Below are 19,118 nucleotides of genomic sequence, written 5' to 3' on the forward strand. Positions count from 1 at the left end.
TAGCAAAGAGATCCACGAAATACAGATGTAACTCTGTGACATGAATTAACAGAACACTAAGCAGTTTCTCAGAGAGCTTCTTTCCAGATTTAATCTGAGGATATTTCCATTTTCACCATAGCCCTCTATGGGCTTCCAATTATCACTTTGCCAATTCCAGAAGAACTGTCATAGCGAAAGCCTTATTGAGGGGAAAGCTGTAACTCTGTGAGATGATTTCACAGAACACAAAGAAGTTTCTCAGAAAGCTTCTTTCTCTTTGTTATCGGAGGATATTTCCTTTGGCCCTATAGTCTTACAAGGGATCCGAAATATCTGTTCTCAGATTCCACAGAAATAAGGCTAGCAAAGAGATCCACGAAATACAGATGTAACTCTGTGAGATGAATTAACAGCACACTAAGCAGTTTCTCAGAAAGCTTCCTTCCAGATTTCATCTGAGGATATTTCCTTTTTCACCATAGCCCTCTATGGCCTTCCAAATATCACTTTGCCAATTCCACAAGAACTGTCTTAACGAAAGGCTTCTTGAGGGGAAAGCTGTACCTCTGTGAGATGATTTCACAGAACACAAAGAAGTTTCTCAGAAAGCTTCTTTCTCTTTGGTATCGGAGGATATTTCCTTTGGCCCTATAGTCTTCCAAGGGATCCGAAATATCTGTTCTCAGATTCCACAGAAATAAGGCTAGCAAAGTGATCCACGAAATACAGATGTAACTCTGTGAGATGAATTAACAGAACACTAAGCAGTTTCTCAGAAAGCTTCTTTCCAGATTTCATCTGAGGATATTTCCTTTTTCACCATAGCCCTCTATGGGCTTCCAAATATCACTTTGCCAATTCCACAAGAACTGTCTTAGCGAAAGGCTTCTTGAGGAGAAAGCTGTAACTCTGTGAGATGATTTCACAGAACACAAAAAAGTTTCTCAGAAAGCTTCTTTCTCTTTGTTATCGGAGGATATTTCCTTTGGCCCCATAGTCTTCCAAGGGATCCGAAATATCTTTTCTCAGATTCCACAGAAATAAGGCTAGCAAAGAGATCCACGAAATACGGATGTAACTCTGTGTGTTGAATTAACAGAACACTAAGCAGTTTCTCAGAAAGCTTCTTTCCAGATTTCATCTGCGGATATTTCCTTTTTCACCATAGCCCTCTATGGGCTTCCAAATATCACTTTGCCAATTCCACAAGAACTGTCTTAGCGAAAGGCTTCTTGAAGGGAAATCTGTAACTCTGTGAGATGATTTCACAGAACACAAAGAAGTTTCTCAGAAAGCTTCTTTCTCATTGTTATCGGAGGATATTTCCTTTGGCCCTATAGTCTTCCAAGTGATCCGAAATATCTGTTCTCAGATTCCACAGAAGTAAGACTAGCAAAGAGATCAACGAAATACAGATGTAACTCTGTGAGATGAATTAACAGAACACTGAGCAGTTTCTCAGAAAGCTTCTTTCCAGATTTCATCTGAGGATATTTCCTTTTTCACCATAGCCCTCTATGGGCTTCCAAATATCACTTTGCCAATTCCACAAGAACTGTCTTAGCGAAAGGCTTCTTGAGGCGAAACCTGTAACTCTGTGAGATGATTTCACAGAACACAAAGAAGTTTCTCAGAAAGCTTCTTTCTCTTTGTTATCGGAGGATTTTTCCTTTGGCCCTATAGTCTTCCAAGGGATATCTGTTCTAAGAAATATCTGTTCTCAGATTCCACAGAAATAAGGCTAGCAAAGAGATCCACGAAATACAGATGTAACTCTGTGAGATGAATTAACGGAACACTAAGCAGTTTCTCAGAAAGCTTCTTTCCAGATTTCATCTGAGGATATTTCCTTTTTCACCATAGCCCTCTATGGGCTTCCAAATATCACTTTGCCAATTCCACAAGAACTGTCTTAGCGAAAGGCTCCTTCAGGGGAAAGCTGTAACTCTGTGAGATGATTTCAAGAACACAAAGAAGTTTCTCAGAAAGCTTCTTTCTCTTTGTTATCGGAGGATACTTCCTTTGGCCCTATAGTCTTCCAAGTGATCCGAAATATCTGTTCTCAGATTCCACAGAAATAAGGCTAGCAAAGAGATCCACGAAATACAGATATAACTCTGTGAGATGAATTAACAGAACACTAAGCAGTTTCTCAGAAAGCTTCTTTCCAGATTTCATCTGAGGATATTTCCTTTTTCACCATAGCCCTCTATGGGCTTCCAAATATCACTTTGCCAATTCCACAAGAACTGTCTTAGCGAAAGGCTTCTTGAGGAGAAAGCTGTAACTCTGTGAGATGATTTCACAGAACACAAAAAAGTTTCTCAGAAAGCTTCTTTCTCTTTGTTATCGGAGGATATTCCCGTTGGCCCTCTAGTCTTCCAAGGGATCCGAAATATCTGTTCTCAGATTCCACATAAATAAGGCTAGCAAAGAGATCCACGAAATACAGATGTAACTCATTGATATGAATTAACAGAACACTAAGCAGTTTCTCAGAAAGCTTCTTTCCAGATTTCATCTGAGGATATTTCCTTTTTCACCATAGCCCTCTATGGGCTTCCAAATATCACTTTGCCAATTCCACAAGAACTGTCTTAGCGAAAGGCTCCTTGAGGGGAAAGCTGTAACTCTGTTAGATGATTTCAAGAACACAAAGAAGTTTCTCAGAAAGCTTCTTTCTCTTTGTTATCGGAGGATACTTCCTTTGGCCCTATAGTTTTCCAAGTGATCCGAAATATCTGTTCTCAGATTCCACAGAAATAAGGCTAGCAAAGAGATCCACGAAATCCAGATGTAACTCTGTGAGATGAATTAACAGAACACTAAGCAGTTTCTCAGAAAGCTTCTTTCCAGATTTCATCTGAGGATATTTCCATTTCACCATAGCCCACTATGGGCTTCCAAATATCACTTTGCCAATTCCACAAGAACTGTCTTAGCGAAAGGGTTCTTGAGGCGAAACCTGTATCTCTGTGAGATGATTTCACAGAACACAAAGAAGTTTCTCAGAAATCTTCTTTGTCTTTGTTATCGGAGTATATTTCCTTTGGCCCCATAAACTTCTAAGGGATCCGAAATATCTCTTCTCAGATTCCACAGAAATAAGGCTAGCAAAGAGATCCATGAAATACAGATGTAACTCTGTGAGATGAATTAACAGAACACTAAGCAGTTTCTCAGAAAGCTTCTTTAAAGATTTCATCTGAGGATATTTCCATTTTCACCATAGCCCTCTATGGGCTTCCAATTATCACTTTGCCTATTCCAGAAGAACTGTCTTAGCGAAAGGCTTCTTGAGGGGAAAGCTGTAACTCTGTGAGATGATTTCACAGAACACAAAGAAGTTTCTCAGAAAGCTTCTTTCTCTTTGTTAACGGAGGATATTTCCTTTGGCCCTAAATTCCTCAAAGGGATCCGAAATATCTGTTCTCAGATTCCACAGAAATAAGGCTAGCAAAGAGATCCACGAAATACAGATGTAACTGTGTGAGATGAATTAACAGAACACTAAGCAGTTTCTCAGAAAGCTTCTTTCCAGATTGCATCTGAGGATATATCCATTTTCACCATAGCCCACTATGGGCTTCCAAATATCACTTTGCCAATTCCACAAGAACTGTCTTAGCGAATGGCTTCTTGAGGGGAAAGCTGTAACTCTGTGAGATGATTTCACAGAACACAAAAAAGTTTCTCAGAAAGCTTCTTTGTCTTTGTTATCGGAGGATATTTCCTTTGGCCCTATAGTCTTTCAAGGGATCCGAAATATCTCTTCTCAGATTCCACAGAAATAAGGCTAGCAAAGAGATCCACGAAATACAGATATAACTCTGTGACATGAATTAACAGAACACTAAGCAGTTTCTCAGAAAGCTTCTTTAAAGATTTCATCTGAGGATATTTCCATTTTCACCATAGCCCTCTATGGGCTTCCAATTATCACTTTGCCAATTCCAGAAGAACTGTCTTAGAGAAAGGCTTCTTGAGGGGAAAGCTGTAACTCTGTGAGGTGATTTCACAGAACACAAGGAAGTTTCTCAGAAAGCTTCTTTCTCTTTGTTAACGGAGGATATTTCCTTTGGACCTATAGTCCTCAAAGGGATCCGAAATATCTGTTCTCAGATTCCACAGAAATAAGGCTAGCAAAGAGATCCACGAAATACAGATGTAACTCTGTGACATGAATTAACAGAACACTAAGCAGTTTCTCAGAGAGCTTCTTTCCAGATTTAATCTGAGGATATTTCCATTTTCACCATAGCCCTCTATGGGCTTCCAATTATCACTTTGCCAATTCCACAAGAACTGTCTCAGCGAAAGGCTTCTTGAGGGGAAAGCTGTAACTCTGTGAGATGATTTCACAGAAGACAAAGAAGTTTCTCAGAAAGCTTCTTTCTCTTTGTTATCGGAGGATATTTCCTTTGGCCCTATAGTCTTCCAAGGGATATCTGTTCTAAGAAATATCTGTTCTCAGATTCCACAGAAATAAGGCTAGCAAAGAGATCCACGAAATACAGATGTAACTCTGTGAGGTGAATTAACAGAACACTAAGCAGTTTCTCAGAAAGCTTCTTTCCAGATTTCATCTGAGGATATTTCCTTTTTCACCATAGCCCTCTAGGGGCTTCCAAATATCACTTTGCCAATTCCACAAGAACTGTCTTAGCGAAAGGCTTCTTGAGGAGAAAGCTGTAACTCTGTGAGATGATTTCACAGAACACAAAGAAGTTTCTCAGAAAACTTCTTTCTCTTTGTTTTCGGAGGATATTTCCTTTGGCCCTATAGTGTTCCAAGGGATCCGAAATATCTGATCTCAGATTCCACAGAAATAAGGCTAGCAAAGAGATCCACGAAATACAGATGTAACTCTGTGAGATGAATTAACAGAACACTAAGCAGTTTCTCAGAAAGCTTCTTTCCAGATTTCATCTGAGGTTATTTCCTTTTTCACCATAGCCCTCTACGGGCTTATAAATATCACTTTGCCAATTCCACAAGAACTGTCTTAGGGAAAGGGTTCTTGAGGCGAAACCTGTATCTCTGTGAGATGATTTCACAGAACACAAAAAAGTTTCTGAGAAAGCTTCTTTCTCTTTGTTATCGGAGGATATTTCCTTTGGCCCTATAGTCTTCCAAGGGATCCGAAATATCTCTTCTCAGATTCCACAGAAATAAGGCTAGCAAAGAGATCCACGAAATACAGATGTAACTCTGTGAGATGAATTAACAGAACACTAAGCAGTTTCTCAGAAAGCTTCCTTCCAGATTTCATCTGAGGATATTTCCTTTTTCACCATAGCCCTCTATGGCCTTCCTAATATCACTTTGCCAATTCCACAAGAACTGTCTTAACGAAAGGCTTCTTGAGGAGAAAGCTGTACCTCTGTGAGATGATTTCACAGAACACAAAGAAGTTTCTCAGAAAGCTTCTTTCTCTTTGTTATCGGAGGATATTTCCTTTGGCCCTATAGTCTTCCAAGGGATCCGAAATATCTGTTCTCAGATTCCACAGAAATAAGGCTAGCAAAGAGATCCACGAAATACAGATGTAACGCTGTGAGATGAATTAACAGAACACTAAGCAGTTTCTCAGAAAGCTTCTTTCCAGATATCATCTGAGGATATTTCCTTTTTCACCGTAGCCCTCTATGGGCTTCCAAATATCACTTTGACAATTCCTCAAGAACTGTCTTAGCGAAAGGCTCCTTGAGGGGAAAGCTGTAACTCTGTGAGATGATTTCAAGAACACAAAGAAGTTTCTCAGAAAGCTTCTTTCTCTTTGTTATCGGAGGATATTTCCTTTGGCCCTATAGTCTTCCAAAGGGATCCGAAATATCTGTTCTCAGATTCCACAGAAATAAGGCTAGCAAAGAGATCCACGAAATACAGATGTAACTCTGTGAGATGAATTAACAGAACACTAAGCAGTTTCTCAGAAAGCTTCTTTCCAGATTTCATCTGAGGATATTTCCTTTTTCTCCATAGCACTCTATGGGCTTCCAAATATCACTTTGCCAAATCCACAAGAACTGTCTTAGCGAAAGGCTTCTTGAGGGGAAAGCTGTAACTCTGTGAGATGATTTCACAGAACACAAAGAAGTTTCTCAGAAAGCTTCTTTCTCACTGTTATCGGAGGATTTTTCCTTTGGCCCTATAGTCTTCCAAGGGATCCGAAATATCTGTTCTCAGATTCCACAGAAATAAGGCTAGCAAAGAGATCCACGAAATACAGATGTAACTCTGTGAGATGAATTAACAGAACACTAAGCAGTTTCTCAGAAAGCTTCTTTCCAGATTTCATCTGAGGATATTTCCTTTTTCACCATAGCCCTCTATGGGCTTCCAAATATCACTTTGCCAATTCCACAAGAACTGTCTTAGCGAAGGCTCCTTGAGGGGAAAGCTGTAACTCTGTGAGATGATTTCAAGAACACAAAGAAGTTTCTCAGAAAGCTTCTTTCTCTTTGTTATCGGAGGATACTTCCTTTGGCCCTATAGTCTTCCAAGTGATCCGAAATATCTGTTCTCAGATTCCACAGAAATAAGGCTAGCAAAGAGATCCACGAAATACAGATGTAACTCTGTGAGATGAATTAACAGAACACTAAGCAGTTTCTCAGAAAGCTTCTTTCCAGATTTCATCTGAGGATATTTCCTTTTTCACCATAGCCCTCTATGGGCTTCCAAATATCACTTTGCCAATTCCACAAGAACTGTCTTAGCGAAAGGCTTCTTGAGGCGAAACCTGTAACTCTGTGAGATGATTTCACAGAACACAAAGAAGTTTCTCAGAAAGCTTCTTTCTTTTTGTTATCGGAGGATATTTCCTTTGGCCCAATAGTCTTCCAAGGGATATCTGTTCTAAGAAATATCTGCTCTCAGATTCCACAGAAACCAGGCTAGCAAAGAGATCCACGAAATACAGATGTAACTCTGTGAGATGAATTAACAGAACACTAAGCAGTTTCTCAGAAAGCTTCTTTCCAGATTTCATCTGAGGATATTTCCTTTTTCACCATAGCCCTCTATGGGCTTCCAAATATCACTTTGCCAATTCCACAAGAACTGTCTTAGCGAAAGGCTTCTTGAGGAGAAAGCTGTAACTCTGTGAGATGATTTCACAGAACACAAAAAAGTTTCTCAGAAAGCTTCTTTCTCTTTGTTATCGGAGGATATTTCCTTTGGCCCTATAGTCTTCCAAGGGATCCGAAATATCTGTTCTCAGATTCCACAGAAATAAGGCTAGCAAAGAGATCCACGAAATACAGATGTAACTCAGTGATATGAATTAACAGAACACTAAGCAGTTTCTCAGAAAGCTTCTTTCCAGATTTCATCTGAGGATATTTCCTTTTTCACCATAGCCCTCTAAGGGCTTCCAAATATCACTTTGCCAATTCCACAAGAACTGTCTTAGCGAAAGGCTTCTTGAGGGGAAAGCTGTAACTCTGTGAGATGATTTCACAGAACACAAAGAAGTTTCTCAGAAAGCTTCTTTCTCACTGTTATCGGAGGATTTTTCCTTTGGCCCTATAGTCTTCCAAGGGATCCGAAATATCTGTTCTCAGATTCCACAGAAATAAGGCTAGCAAAGAGATCCACGAAATACAGATGTAACTCTGTGAGATGAATTAACAGAACACTAAGCAGTTTCTCAGAAACCTTCTTTCCAGATTTCATCTGAGGATATTTCCTTTTTCACCATAGCCCTCTATGGGCTTCCAAATATCACTTTGCCAATTCCACAAGAACTGTCTTAGCGAAGGCTCCTTGAGGGGAAAGCTGTAACTCTGTGAGATGATTTCAAGAACACAAAGAAGTTTCTCAGAAAGCTTCTTTCTCTTTGTTATCGGAGGATACTTCCTTTGGCCCTATAGTCTTCCAAGTGATCCGAAATATCTGTTCTCAGATTCCACAGAAATAAGGCTAGCAAAGAGATCCACGAAATACAGATGTAACTCTGTGAGATGAATTAACAGAACACTAAGCAGTTTCTCAGAAAGCTTCTTTCCAGATTTCATCTGAGGATATTTCCTTTTTCACCATAGCCCTCTATGGGCTTCCAAATATCACTTTGCCAATTCCACAAGAACTGTCTTAGCGAAAGGCTTCTTGAGGCGAAACCTGTAACTCTGTGAGATGATTTCACAGAACACAAAGAAGTTTCTCAGAAAGCTTCTTTCTTTTTGTTATCGGAGGATATTTCCTTTGGCCCAATAGTCTTCCAAGGGATATCTGTTCTAAGAAATATCTGCTCTCAGATTCCACAGAAACCAGGCTAGCAAAGAGATCCACGAAATACAGATGTAACTCTGTGAGATGAATTAACAGAACACTAAGCAGTTTCTCAGAAAGCTTCTTTCCAGATTTCATCTGAGGATATTTCCTTTTTCACCATAGCCCTCTATGGGCTTCCAAATATCACTTTGCCAATTCCACAAGAACTGTCTTAGCGAAAGGCTTCTTGAGGAGAAAGCTGTAACTCTGTGAGATGATTTCACAGAACACAAAAAAGTTTCTCAGAAAGCTTCTTTCTCTTTGTTATCGGAGGATATTTCCTTTGGCCCTATAGTCTTCCAAGGGATCCGAAATATCTGTTCTCAGATTCCACAGAAATAAGGCTAGCAAAGAGATCCACGAAATACAGATGTAACTCAGTGATATGAATTAACAGAACACTAAGCAGTTTCTCAGAAAGCTTCTTTCCAGATTTCATCTGAGGATATTTCCTTTTTCACCATAGCCCTCTAAGGGCTTCCAAATATCACTTTGCCAATTCCACAAGAACTGTCTTAGCGAAAGGCTCCTTGAGGGGAAAGCTGTAACTCTGTGAGATGATTTCAAGAACACAAAGATGTTTCTCAGAAAGCTTCTTTCTCTTTGTTATCGGAGGATACTTCCTTTGGCCCTATAGTCTTCCAAGTGATCCGAAAGATCTGTTCTCAGATTCCACAGAAATAAGGCTAGCAAAGAGATCCACGAAATACAGATGTAACTCTGTGAGATGAATTAACAGAACACTAAGCAGTTTCTCAGAAAGCTTCTTTCCAGATTTCATCTGAGGATATTTCCTTTTTCACCATAGCCCTCTATGGGCTTCCAAATATCACTTTGCCAATTCCACAAGAACTGTCTTAGCGAAAGGCTTCTTGAGGCGAAACCTGTAACTCTGTGAGGTGATTTCACAGAACACAAAGAAGTTTCTCAGAAAGCTTCTTTCTCTTTGTTATCGGAGGATATTTCCTTTGGCCCTATACTCTTCCAAGGGATCCGAAATATCTCTTCTCAGATTCCACAGAAATAAGGCTAGCAAAGAGATCCACGAAATACAGATGTAACTCTGTGAGATGAATTAACAGAACACTAAGCAGTTTCTCAGAAAGCTTCTTTCCAGATTTCATCTGAGGATATTTCCTTTTTCAACATAGCCCTCTATGGGCTTCCAAATATCACTTTGCCGATTCCACAAGAAGTGTCTTAGCGAAAGGCTTCGTGAGGCGAAACCTGTAACTCTGTGAGATGATTTCACAGAACACAAAGAAGTTTCTCAGAAAGCTTCTTTCTCTTTGTTATCGGAGGATACTTCCTTTGGCCCTATAGTCTTCCAAGGGATCCGAAATATCTGTTCTCAGATTCCACAGAAATAAGGCTAGCAAAGAGATCCACGAAATACAGATGTAACTCTGTGACATGAATTAACAGAACACTAAGCAGTTTCTCAGAAAGCTTCTTTCCAGATTCCATCTGAGGATATTTCCTTTTTTACCCTAGACCTCTATGGGCTTCCAAATATCACTTTGCTAATTCCAGAAGAACTGTCTTAGCGAAAGGCTTCTTGAGGGGAAAGCTGTAACTCTGTGAGATGATTTCACAGAACACAAAGAAGTTTCTCAGAAAGCTTCTTTCTCTTTGTTATCGGAGGATATTTCCTTTGGCCCCATAGTCTTCCAAGGGATCCAAAATATCTTTTCTCAGATTCCACAGAAATAAGGCTAGCAAAGAGATCCACGAAATACGGATGTAACTCTGTGTGTTGAATTAACAGAACACTAAGCAGTTTCTCAGAAAGCTTCTTTCCAGATTTCATCTGCGGATATTTCCTTTTTCACCATAGCCCTCTATGGGCTTCCAAATATCACTTTGCCAATTCCACAAGAACTGTCTTAGCGAAAGGCTTCTTGAAGGGAAAGCTGTAACTCTGTGAGATGATTTCACAGAACACAAAGAAGTTTCTCAGAAAGCTTCTTTCTCATTGTTATCAGAGGATATTTCCTTTGGCCCTATAGTCTTCCAAGTGATCCGAAATATCTGTTCTCAGATTCCACAGAAGTAAGACTAGCAAAGAGATCAACGAAATACAGATGTAACTCTGTGAGATGAATTAACAGAACACTAAGCAGTTTCTCAGAAAGCTTCTTTCCAGATTTCATCTGAGGATATTTCCTTTTTCACCATAGCCCTCTATGGGCTTCCAAATATCACTTTGCCAATTCCACAAGAACTGTCTTAGCGAAAGGCTTCTTGAGGCGAAACCTGTAACTCTGTGAGATGATTTCACAGAACACAAAGAAGTTTCTCAGAAAGCTTCTTTCTCTTTGTTATCGGAGGATTTTTCCTTTGGCCCTATAGTCTTCCAAGGGATATCTGTTCTAAGAAATATCTGTTCTCAGATTCCACAGAAATAAGGCTAGCAAAGAGATCCACGAAATACAGATGTAACTCTGTGAGATGAATTAACGGAACACTAAGCAGTTTCTCAGAAAGCTTCTTTCCAGATTTCATCTGGGGATATTTCCTTTTTCACCATAGCCCTCTATGGGCTTCCAAATATCACTTTGCCAATTCCACAAGAACTGTCTTAGCGAAAGGCTCCTTCAGGGGAAAGCTGTAACTCTGTGAGATGATTTCAAGAACACAAAGAAGTTTCTCAGAAAGCTTCTTTCTCTTTGTTATCGGAGGATACTTCCTTTGGCCCTATAGTCTGCCAAGTGATCCGAAATATCTGTTCTCAGATTCCACAGAAATAAGGCTAGCAAAGAGATCCACGAAATACAGATGTAACTCTGTGAGATGAATTAACAGAACACTAAGCAGTTTCTCAGAAAGCTTCTTTCCAGATTTCATCTGAGGATATTTCCTTTTTCACCATAGCCCTCTATGGGCTTCCAAATATCACTTTGCCAATTCCACAAGAACTGTCTTAGCGAAAGGCTTCTTGAGGAGAAAGCTGTAACTCTGTGAGATGATTTCACAGAACACAAAAAAGTTTCTCAGAAAGCTTCTTTCTCTTTGTTATCGGAGGATATTCCCGTTGGCCCTCTAGTCTTCCAAGGGATCCGAAATATCTGTTCTCAGATTCCACATAAATAAGGCTAGCAAAGAGATCCACGAAATACAGATGTAACTCATTGATATGAATTAACAGAACACTAAGCAGTTTCTCAGAAAGCTTCTTTCCAGATTTCATCTGAGGATATTTCCTTTTTCACCATAGCCCTCTATGGGCTTCCAAATATCACTTTGCCAATTCCACAAGAACTGTCTTAGCGAAAGGCTCCTTGAGGGGAAAGCTGTAACTCTGTGAGATGATTTCAAGAACACAAAGAAGTTTCTCAGAAAGCTTCTTTCTCTTTGTTATCGGAGGATACTTCCTTTGGCCCTATAGTCTTCCAAGTGATCCGAAATATCTGTTCTCAGATTCCACAGAAATAAGGCTAGCAAAGAGATCCACGAAATACAGATGTAACTCTGTGAGATGAATTAACAGAACACTAAGCAGTTTCTCAGAAAGCTTCTTTCCAGATTTCATCTGAGGATATTTCCTTTTTCACCATAGCCCTCTATGGGCTTCCAAATATCACTTTGCCAATTCCACAAGAACTGTCTTAGCGAAAGGCTTCTTGAGGAGAAAGCTGTAACTCTGTAAGATGATTTCACAGAACACAAAAAAGTTTCTCAGAAAGCATCTTTCTCTTTGTTATCGGAGGATATTTCCGTTGGCCCTCTAGTCTTCCAAGGGATCCGAAATATCTGTTCTCAGATTCCACAGAAATAAGGCTAGCAAAGAGATCCACGAAATACAGATGTAACTCAGTGATATGAATTAACAGAACAGTAAGCAGTTCCTCAGAAAGCTTCTTTCCAGATTTCATCTGAGGATATTTCCTTTTTCACCATAGCCCTCTATGGGCTTCCAAATATCACTTTGCCAATTCCACAAGGACTGTCTTAGCGAAAGGCTCCTTGAGGGGAAAGCTGTAACTCTGTGAGATGATTTCAAGAACACAAAGAAGTTTCTCAGAAAGCTTCTTTCTCTTTGTTATCGGAGGATACTTCCTTTGGCCCTATAGTCTTCCAAGTGATCTGAAATATCTGTTCTCAGATTCCACAGAAATAAGGCTAGCAAAGAGATCCACGAAATACAGATGTAACTCTGTGAGATGAATTAACAGAACACTAAGCAGTTTCTCAGAAAGCTTCTGTCCAGATTTCATCTGAGGATATTTCCTTTTTCACCATAGCCCTCTATGGGCTTCCAAATATCACTTTGCTAATTCCACAAGAACTGTCTTAGCGAAAGGCTTCTTGAGGCGAAACCTGTAACTCTGTGAGATGATTTCACAGAACACAAAGAAGTTTCTCAGAAAGCTTCTTTCTCTTTGTTATGGGAGGATATTTCCTTTGGCCCTATAGTCTTCCAAGGGATATCTGTTCTAAGAAATATCTGTTCTCAGATTCCACAGAAATCAGGCTAGCAAAGAGATCCACGAAATACAGATGTAACTCTGTGAGATGAATTAACAGAACACTAAGCAGTTTCTCAGAAAGCTTCCTTCCAGATTTCATCTGAGGATATTTCCTTTTTCACCATAGCCCTCTATGGGCTTCCAAATATCACTTTGCCAATTCCACAAGAACTGTCTTAGCGAAAGGCTTCTTGAGGAGAAAGCTGTAACTCTGTGAGATGATTTCACAGAACACAAAAAAGTTTCTCAGAAAGCTTCTTTGTCTTTGTTATCGGAGGATATTTCCGTTGGCCCTCTAGTCTTCCAAGGGATCCGAAATATCTGTTCTCAGATTCCACAGAAATAAGGCTAGCAAAGAGATCCACGAAATACAGATGTAACTCTGTGAGATGAATTAACGGAACACTAAGCAGTTTCTCAGAAAGCTTCTTTCCAGATTTCATCTGAGGATATTTCCTTTTTCACCATAGCCCTCTATGGGCTTCCAAATATCACTTTGCCAATTCCACAAGAACTGTCTTAGCGAAAGGCTCCTTGAGGGGAAAGCTGTAACTCTGTGAGATGATTTCAAGAACACAAAGAAGTTTCTCAGAAAGCTTCTTTCTCTTTGTTATCGGAGGATACTTCCTTTGGCCCTATAGTCTTCCAAGTGATCCGAAATATCTGTTCTCAGATTCCACAGAAATAAGGCTAGCAAAGAGATCCACGAAATACAGATGTAACTCTGTGAGATGAATTAACAGAACACTAAGCAGTTTCTCAGAAAGCTTCTTTCCAGATTTCATCTGAGGATATTTCCTTTTTCACCATAGCCCTCTATGGGCTTCCAAATATCACTTTGCCAATTCCACAAGAACTGTCTTAGCGAAAGGCTTCTTGAGGAGAAAGCTGTAACTCTGTGAGATGATTTCACAGAACACAAAAAAGTTTCTCAGAAAGCTTCTTTCTCTTTGTTATCGGAGGATATTTCCGTTGGCCCTCTAGTCTTCCAAGGGATCCGAAATATCTGTTCTCAGATTCCACATAAATAAGGCTAGCAAAGAGATCCACGAAATACAGATGTAACTCATTGATATGAATTAACAGAACACTAAGCAGTTTCTCAGAAAGCTTCTTTCCAGATTTCATCTGAGGATATTTCCTTTTTCACCATAGCCCTCTATGGGCTTCCAAATATCACTTTGCCAATTCCACAAGAACTGTCTTAGCGAAAGGCTCCTTGAGGGGAAAGCTGTAACTCTGTGAGATGATTTCAAGAACACAAAGAAGTTTCTCAGAAAGCTTCTTTCTCTTTGTTATCGGAGGATACTTCCTTTGGCCCTATAGTCTTCCAAGTGATCCGAAATATCTGTTCTCAGATTCCACAGAAATAAGGCTAGCAAAGAGATCCACGAAATACAGATGTAACTCTGTGAGATGAATTAACAGAACACTAAGCAGTTTCTCAGAAAGCTTCTTTCCAGATTTCATCTGAGGATATTTCCTTTTTCACCATAGCCCTCTATGGGCTTCCAAATATCACTTTGCCAATTCCACAAGAACTGTCTTAGCGAAAGGCTTCTTGAGGAGAAAGCTGTAACTCTGTGAGATGATTTCACAGAACACAAAAAAGTTTCTCAGAAAGCATCTTTCTCTTTGTTATCGGAGGATATTTCCGTTGGCCCTCTAGTCTTCCAAGGGATCCGAAATATCTGTTCTCAGATTCCACAGAAATAAGGCTAGCAAAGAGATACACGAAATACAGATGTAACTCAGTGATATGAATTAACAGAACACTAAGCAGTTCCTCAGAAAGCTTCTTTCCAGATTTAATCTGAGGATATTTCCTTTTTCACCATAGCCCTCTATGGGCTTCCAAATATCACTTTGCCAATTCCACACGAACTGTCTTAGCGAAAGGCTCCTTGAGGGGAAAGCTGTAACTCTGTGAGATGATTTCAAGAACACAAAGAAGTTTCTCAGAAAGCTTCTTTCTCTTTGTTATCGGAGGATACTTCCTTTGGCCCTATAGTCTTCCAAGTGATCCGAAATATCTGTTCTCAGATTCCACAGAAATAAGGCTAGCAAAGAGATCCACGAAATCCAGATGTAACTCTGTGAGATGAATTAACAGAACACTAAGCAGTTTCTCAGAAAGCTTCTTTCCAGATTTCATCTGAGGATATTTCCTTTTTCACCATAGCCCTCTATGGGCTTCCAAATATCACTTTGCCAATTCCACAAGAACTGTCTTAGCGAAAGGCTTCTTGAGGCGAAACCTGTAACTCTGTGAGATGATTTCACAGAACACAAAGAAGTTTCTCAGAAAGCTTCTTTCTCTTTGTTATCGGAGGATATTTCCTTTGGCCCTATAGTCTTCCAAGGGATCCGAAATATCTCTTCTCAGATTCCACAGATATAAGGCTAGCAAAGAGATCCACGAAATACGGATGTAACTCTGTGAGATGAATTAACAGAACACTAAGCAGTTTCTCAGAAAGCTTCTTTCCAGATTTCATCTGAGAATATTTCCTTTTTCAACATAGCCCTCTATGGGCTTCCAAATATCACTTTGCCAATTCCACAAGAACTGTCTTAGCGAAAGGCTTCTTGAGGCGAAACCTGTAACTCTGTGAGATGATTTCACAGAACACAAAGAAGTTTCTCAGAAAGCTTCTTTCTCTTTGTTATCGGAGGATACTTCCTTTGGCCCTATAGTCTTCCAAGGGATCCGAAATATCTGTTCTCAGATTCCACAGAAATAAGGCTAGCAAAGAGATCCATGAAATACAGATGTAACTCTGTGACATGAATTAACAGAACACTAAGCAGTTTCTAAGAAAGCTTCTTTCCAGATTCCATCTGAGGATATTTCCTTTTTTACCATAGACCTTTATGGGCTTCCAAATATCACTTTGCTAATTCCAGAAGAACTGTCTTAGCGAAAGGCTTCTTGAGGGGAAAGCTGTAACTCTGTGAGATGATTTCACAGAACACAAAGAAGTTTCTCAGAAAGCTTCTTTCTCTTTGTTATCGGAGGATATTTCCTTTGGCACCATAGTTTTCCAACGGATCCGAAATATCTATTCTTAGATTCCACAGAAATAAGGCTAGCAAAGAGATCCACGAAATCCAGATGTAACCCTGTGTGTTGAATTAACAGAACACTAAGCAGTTTCTCAGAAAGCTTCTTTCCAGATTTCATCTGAGGATATTTCCTTTTTCACCATAGCCCTCTATGGGCTTCCAAGTATCACTTTGCCAATTCCACAAGAACTGTCTTAGCGAAAGGCTTCTTGAGGGGAAAGCTGTAACTCTGTGAGATGATTTCACAGAACACAAAGAAGTTTCTCAGAAAGCTTCTTTCTCATTGTTATCGGAGGATATTTCCTTTGGCCCTATAGTCTTCCAAGGGATCCGAATTATCTGTTCTCAGATTCCACAGAAGTAAGACTCGCAAAGAGATCAATGAAATACAGATGTAACTCTGTGAGATGAATTAACAGAACACTAAGCAGTTTCTCAGAAAGCTTCTTTCCAGATTTCATCTGAGGATATTTCCATTTTCACCATAGCCCACTATGGGCTTCCAAATATCACTTTGCCAATTTCACAAGAACTGTCTTAGCGAAAGGGTTCTTGAGGCGAAACCTGTATCTCTGTGAGATGATTTCACAGAACACAAAGAAGTTTCTCAGAAAGCTTCTTTGTCTTTGTTATCGGAGGATATTTCCTTTGGCCCTATAATCTTCTAAGGGATCCGAAATATCTCTTCTCAGATTCCACAGAAATAAGGCTAGCAAAGAGATCCATGAAATACAGATGTAACTCTGTGAGATGAATTAACAGAACACTAAGCAGTTTCTCAGAAAGCTTCTTTAAAGATTTCATCTGAGGATATTTCCATTTTCACCATAGCCCTCTATGGGCTTCCAATTATCACTTTGCCTATTCCAGAAGAACTGTCTTAGCGAAAGGCTTCTTGAGGGGAAAGCTGTAACTCTGTGAGATGATTTCACAGAACACAAAGAAGTTTCTCAGAAAGCTTCTTTCTCTTTGTTAACGGAGGATATTTCCTTTGGCCCTAAAGTCCTCAAAGGGATCCGAAATATCTGTTCTCAGATTCCACAGAAATAAGGCTAGCAAAGAGATCCACGAAATACAGATGTATCTCTGTGAGATGAATTAACAGAACACTAAGCAGTTTCTCAGAAAGCTTCTTTCCAGATTGCATCTGAGGATATTTCCATTTTCACCATAGCCCACTATGGGCTTCCAAATATCACTTTGCCAATTCCACAAGAAATGTCTTAGCGAATGGCTTCTTGAGGGGAAAGCTGTAACTCTGTGAGATGATTTCACAGAACACAAAAAAGTTTCTCAGAAAGCTTCTTTGTCTTTGTTATCGGAGGATATTTCCTTTGGCCCTATAGTCTTTCAAGGGATCCGAAATATCTCTTCTCAGATTCCACAGAAATAAGGCTAGCAAAGAGATCTACGAAATACAGATGTAACTCTGTGACATGAATTAACAGAACACTAAGCAGTTTCTCAGAAAGCTTCTTTAAAGATTTCATCTGAGGATATTTCCATTTTCACCATAGCCCTCTATGGGCTTCCAATTATCACTTTGCCAATTCCAGAAGAACTGTCTTGGAGAAAGGCTTCTTGAGGGGAAAGCTGTAACTCTGTGAGGTGATTTCACAGAACACAAAGAAGTTTCTCAGAAAGCTTCTTTCTCTTTGTTAACGGAGGATATTTCCTTTGGACCTATAGTCCTCAAAGGGATCCGAAATATCTGTTCTCAGATTCCACAGAAATAAGGCTAGCAAAGAGATCCACGAAATACAGATATAACTCTGTGACATGAATTAACAGAACACTAAGCAGTTTCTCAGAGAGCTTCTTTCCAGATTTAATCTGAGGATATTTCCATTTTCACCATAGCCCTCTATGGGCTTCCAATTATCACTTTGCCAATTCCACAAGAACTGTCTCAGCGAAAGGCTTCTTGAGGGGAAAGCTGTAACTCTGTGAGATGATTTCACAGAACACAAAGAAGTTTCTCAGAAAGCTTCTTTCTCTTTGTTATCGGGGGATATTTCCTTTGGCCCTATAGTCTTCCTAGGGATCCGAAATAACTGTTCTCAGATTCCACAGAAATAAGGCTAGCAAAGAGATCCACGAAATACAGATGTAACTCTGTGACATGAATTAACAGAACACTAAGCAGTTTCTCAGAGAGCTTCTTTCCACATTTCATCTGAGGATATTTCCATTTTCACCATAGCTCTCTATGGGCTTCCAATTATCACTTTGCCAATTCCAGAAGAACTGTCATAGCGAAAGCCTTCTTGAGGGGAAAGCTGTAACTCTGTGAGATGATTTCACAGAACACAAAGAAGTTTCTCAGAAAGCTTCTTTCTCTTTGTTATCGGAGGATATTTCCTTTGGCCCTATAGTCTTACAAGGGATCCGAAATATCTGTTCTCAGATTCCACAGAAATAAGGCTAGCAAAGAGATCCACGAAATACAGATGTAACTCTATGAGATGAATTAACAGCACACTAAGCAGTTTCTCAGAAAGCTTCCTTCCAGATTTCATCTGAGGATATTTCCTTTTTCACCATAGCCCTCTATGGCCTTCCAAATATCACTTTGCCAATTCCACAAGAACTGTATTAGCGAAAGGCTTCTTGAGGCGAAACCTGTAACTCGGTGAGATGATTTCACAGAACACAAAGAAGTTTCTCAGAAAGCTTCTTTCTCTTTGGTATCGGAGGATATTTCCTTTGGCCCTATAGTCTTACAAGGGATCCGAAATATCTGTTCTCAGATTCCACAGAAATAAGGCTAGCAAAGAGATCCACGAAATACAGATGTAACTCTGTGAGATGAAATAACAGCACACTAAGCAGTTTCTCAGAAAGCTTCCTTCCAGATTTCATCTGAGGATATTTCCTTTTTCACCATAGCACTCTATGGGCTTCGAAATATCACTTCGCCAATTCCACAAGAACTGTCTTAGCGAAAGGCTCCTTGAGGGGAAAGCTGCAACTCTTTGAGATGATTTCAGGAACAGAAAGAAGTTTCTCAGAAAGCTTCTTTCTCTTTGTTATCGGGGGATACTTCCTTTGGCCCTATAGTCTTCCAAGTGATCCGAAATATCTGTTCTCAGATTCCACAGAAATAAGGCTAGCAAAGAGATCCACGAAATACAGATGTAACTCTGTGAGATGAATTAACAGAACACTAAGCAGTTTCTCAGAAAGCTTCTTTCCAGATTTCATCTGAGGATATTTCCTTTTTCACCATAGCCCTCTATGGGCTTCCAAATATCACTTTGCCAATTCCACAAGAACTGTCTTAGCGAAAGGCTTCTTGAGGAGAAAGCTGTAACTCTGTGAGAT

The sequence above is a fragment of the Macaca mulatta genome, chromosome 13 (genome assembly GCF_049350105.2).
Source record: "Macaca mulatta isolate MMU2019108-1 chromosome 13, T2T-MMU8v2.0, whole genome shotgun sequence".
NCBI classification, from domain to species: Eukaryota; Metazoa; Chordata; class Mammalia; order Primates; family Cercopithecidae; genus Macaca; species Macaca mulatta.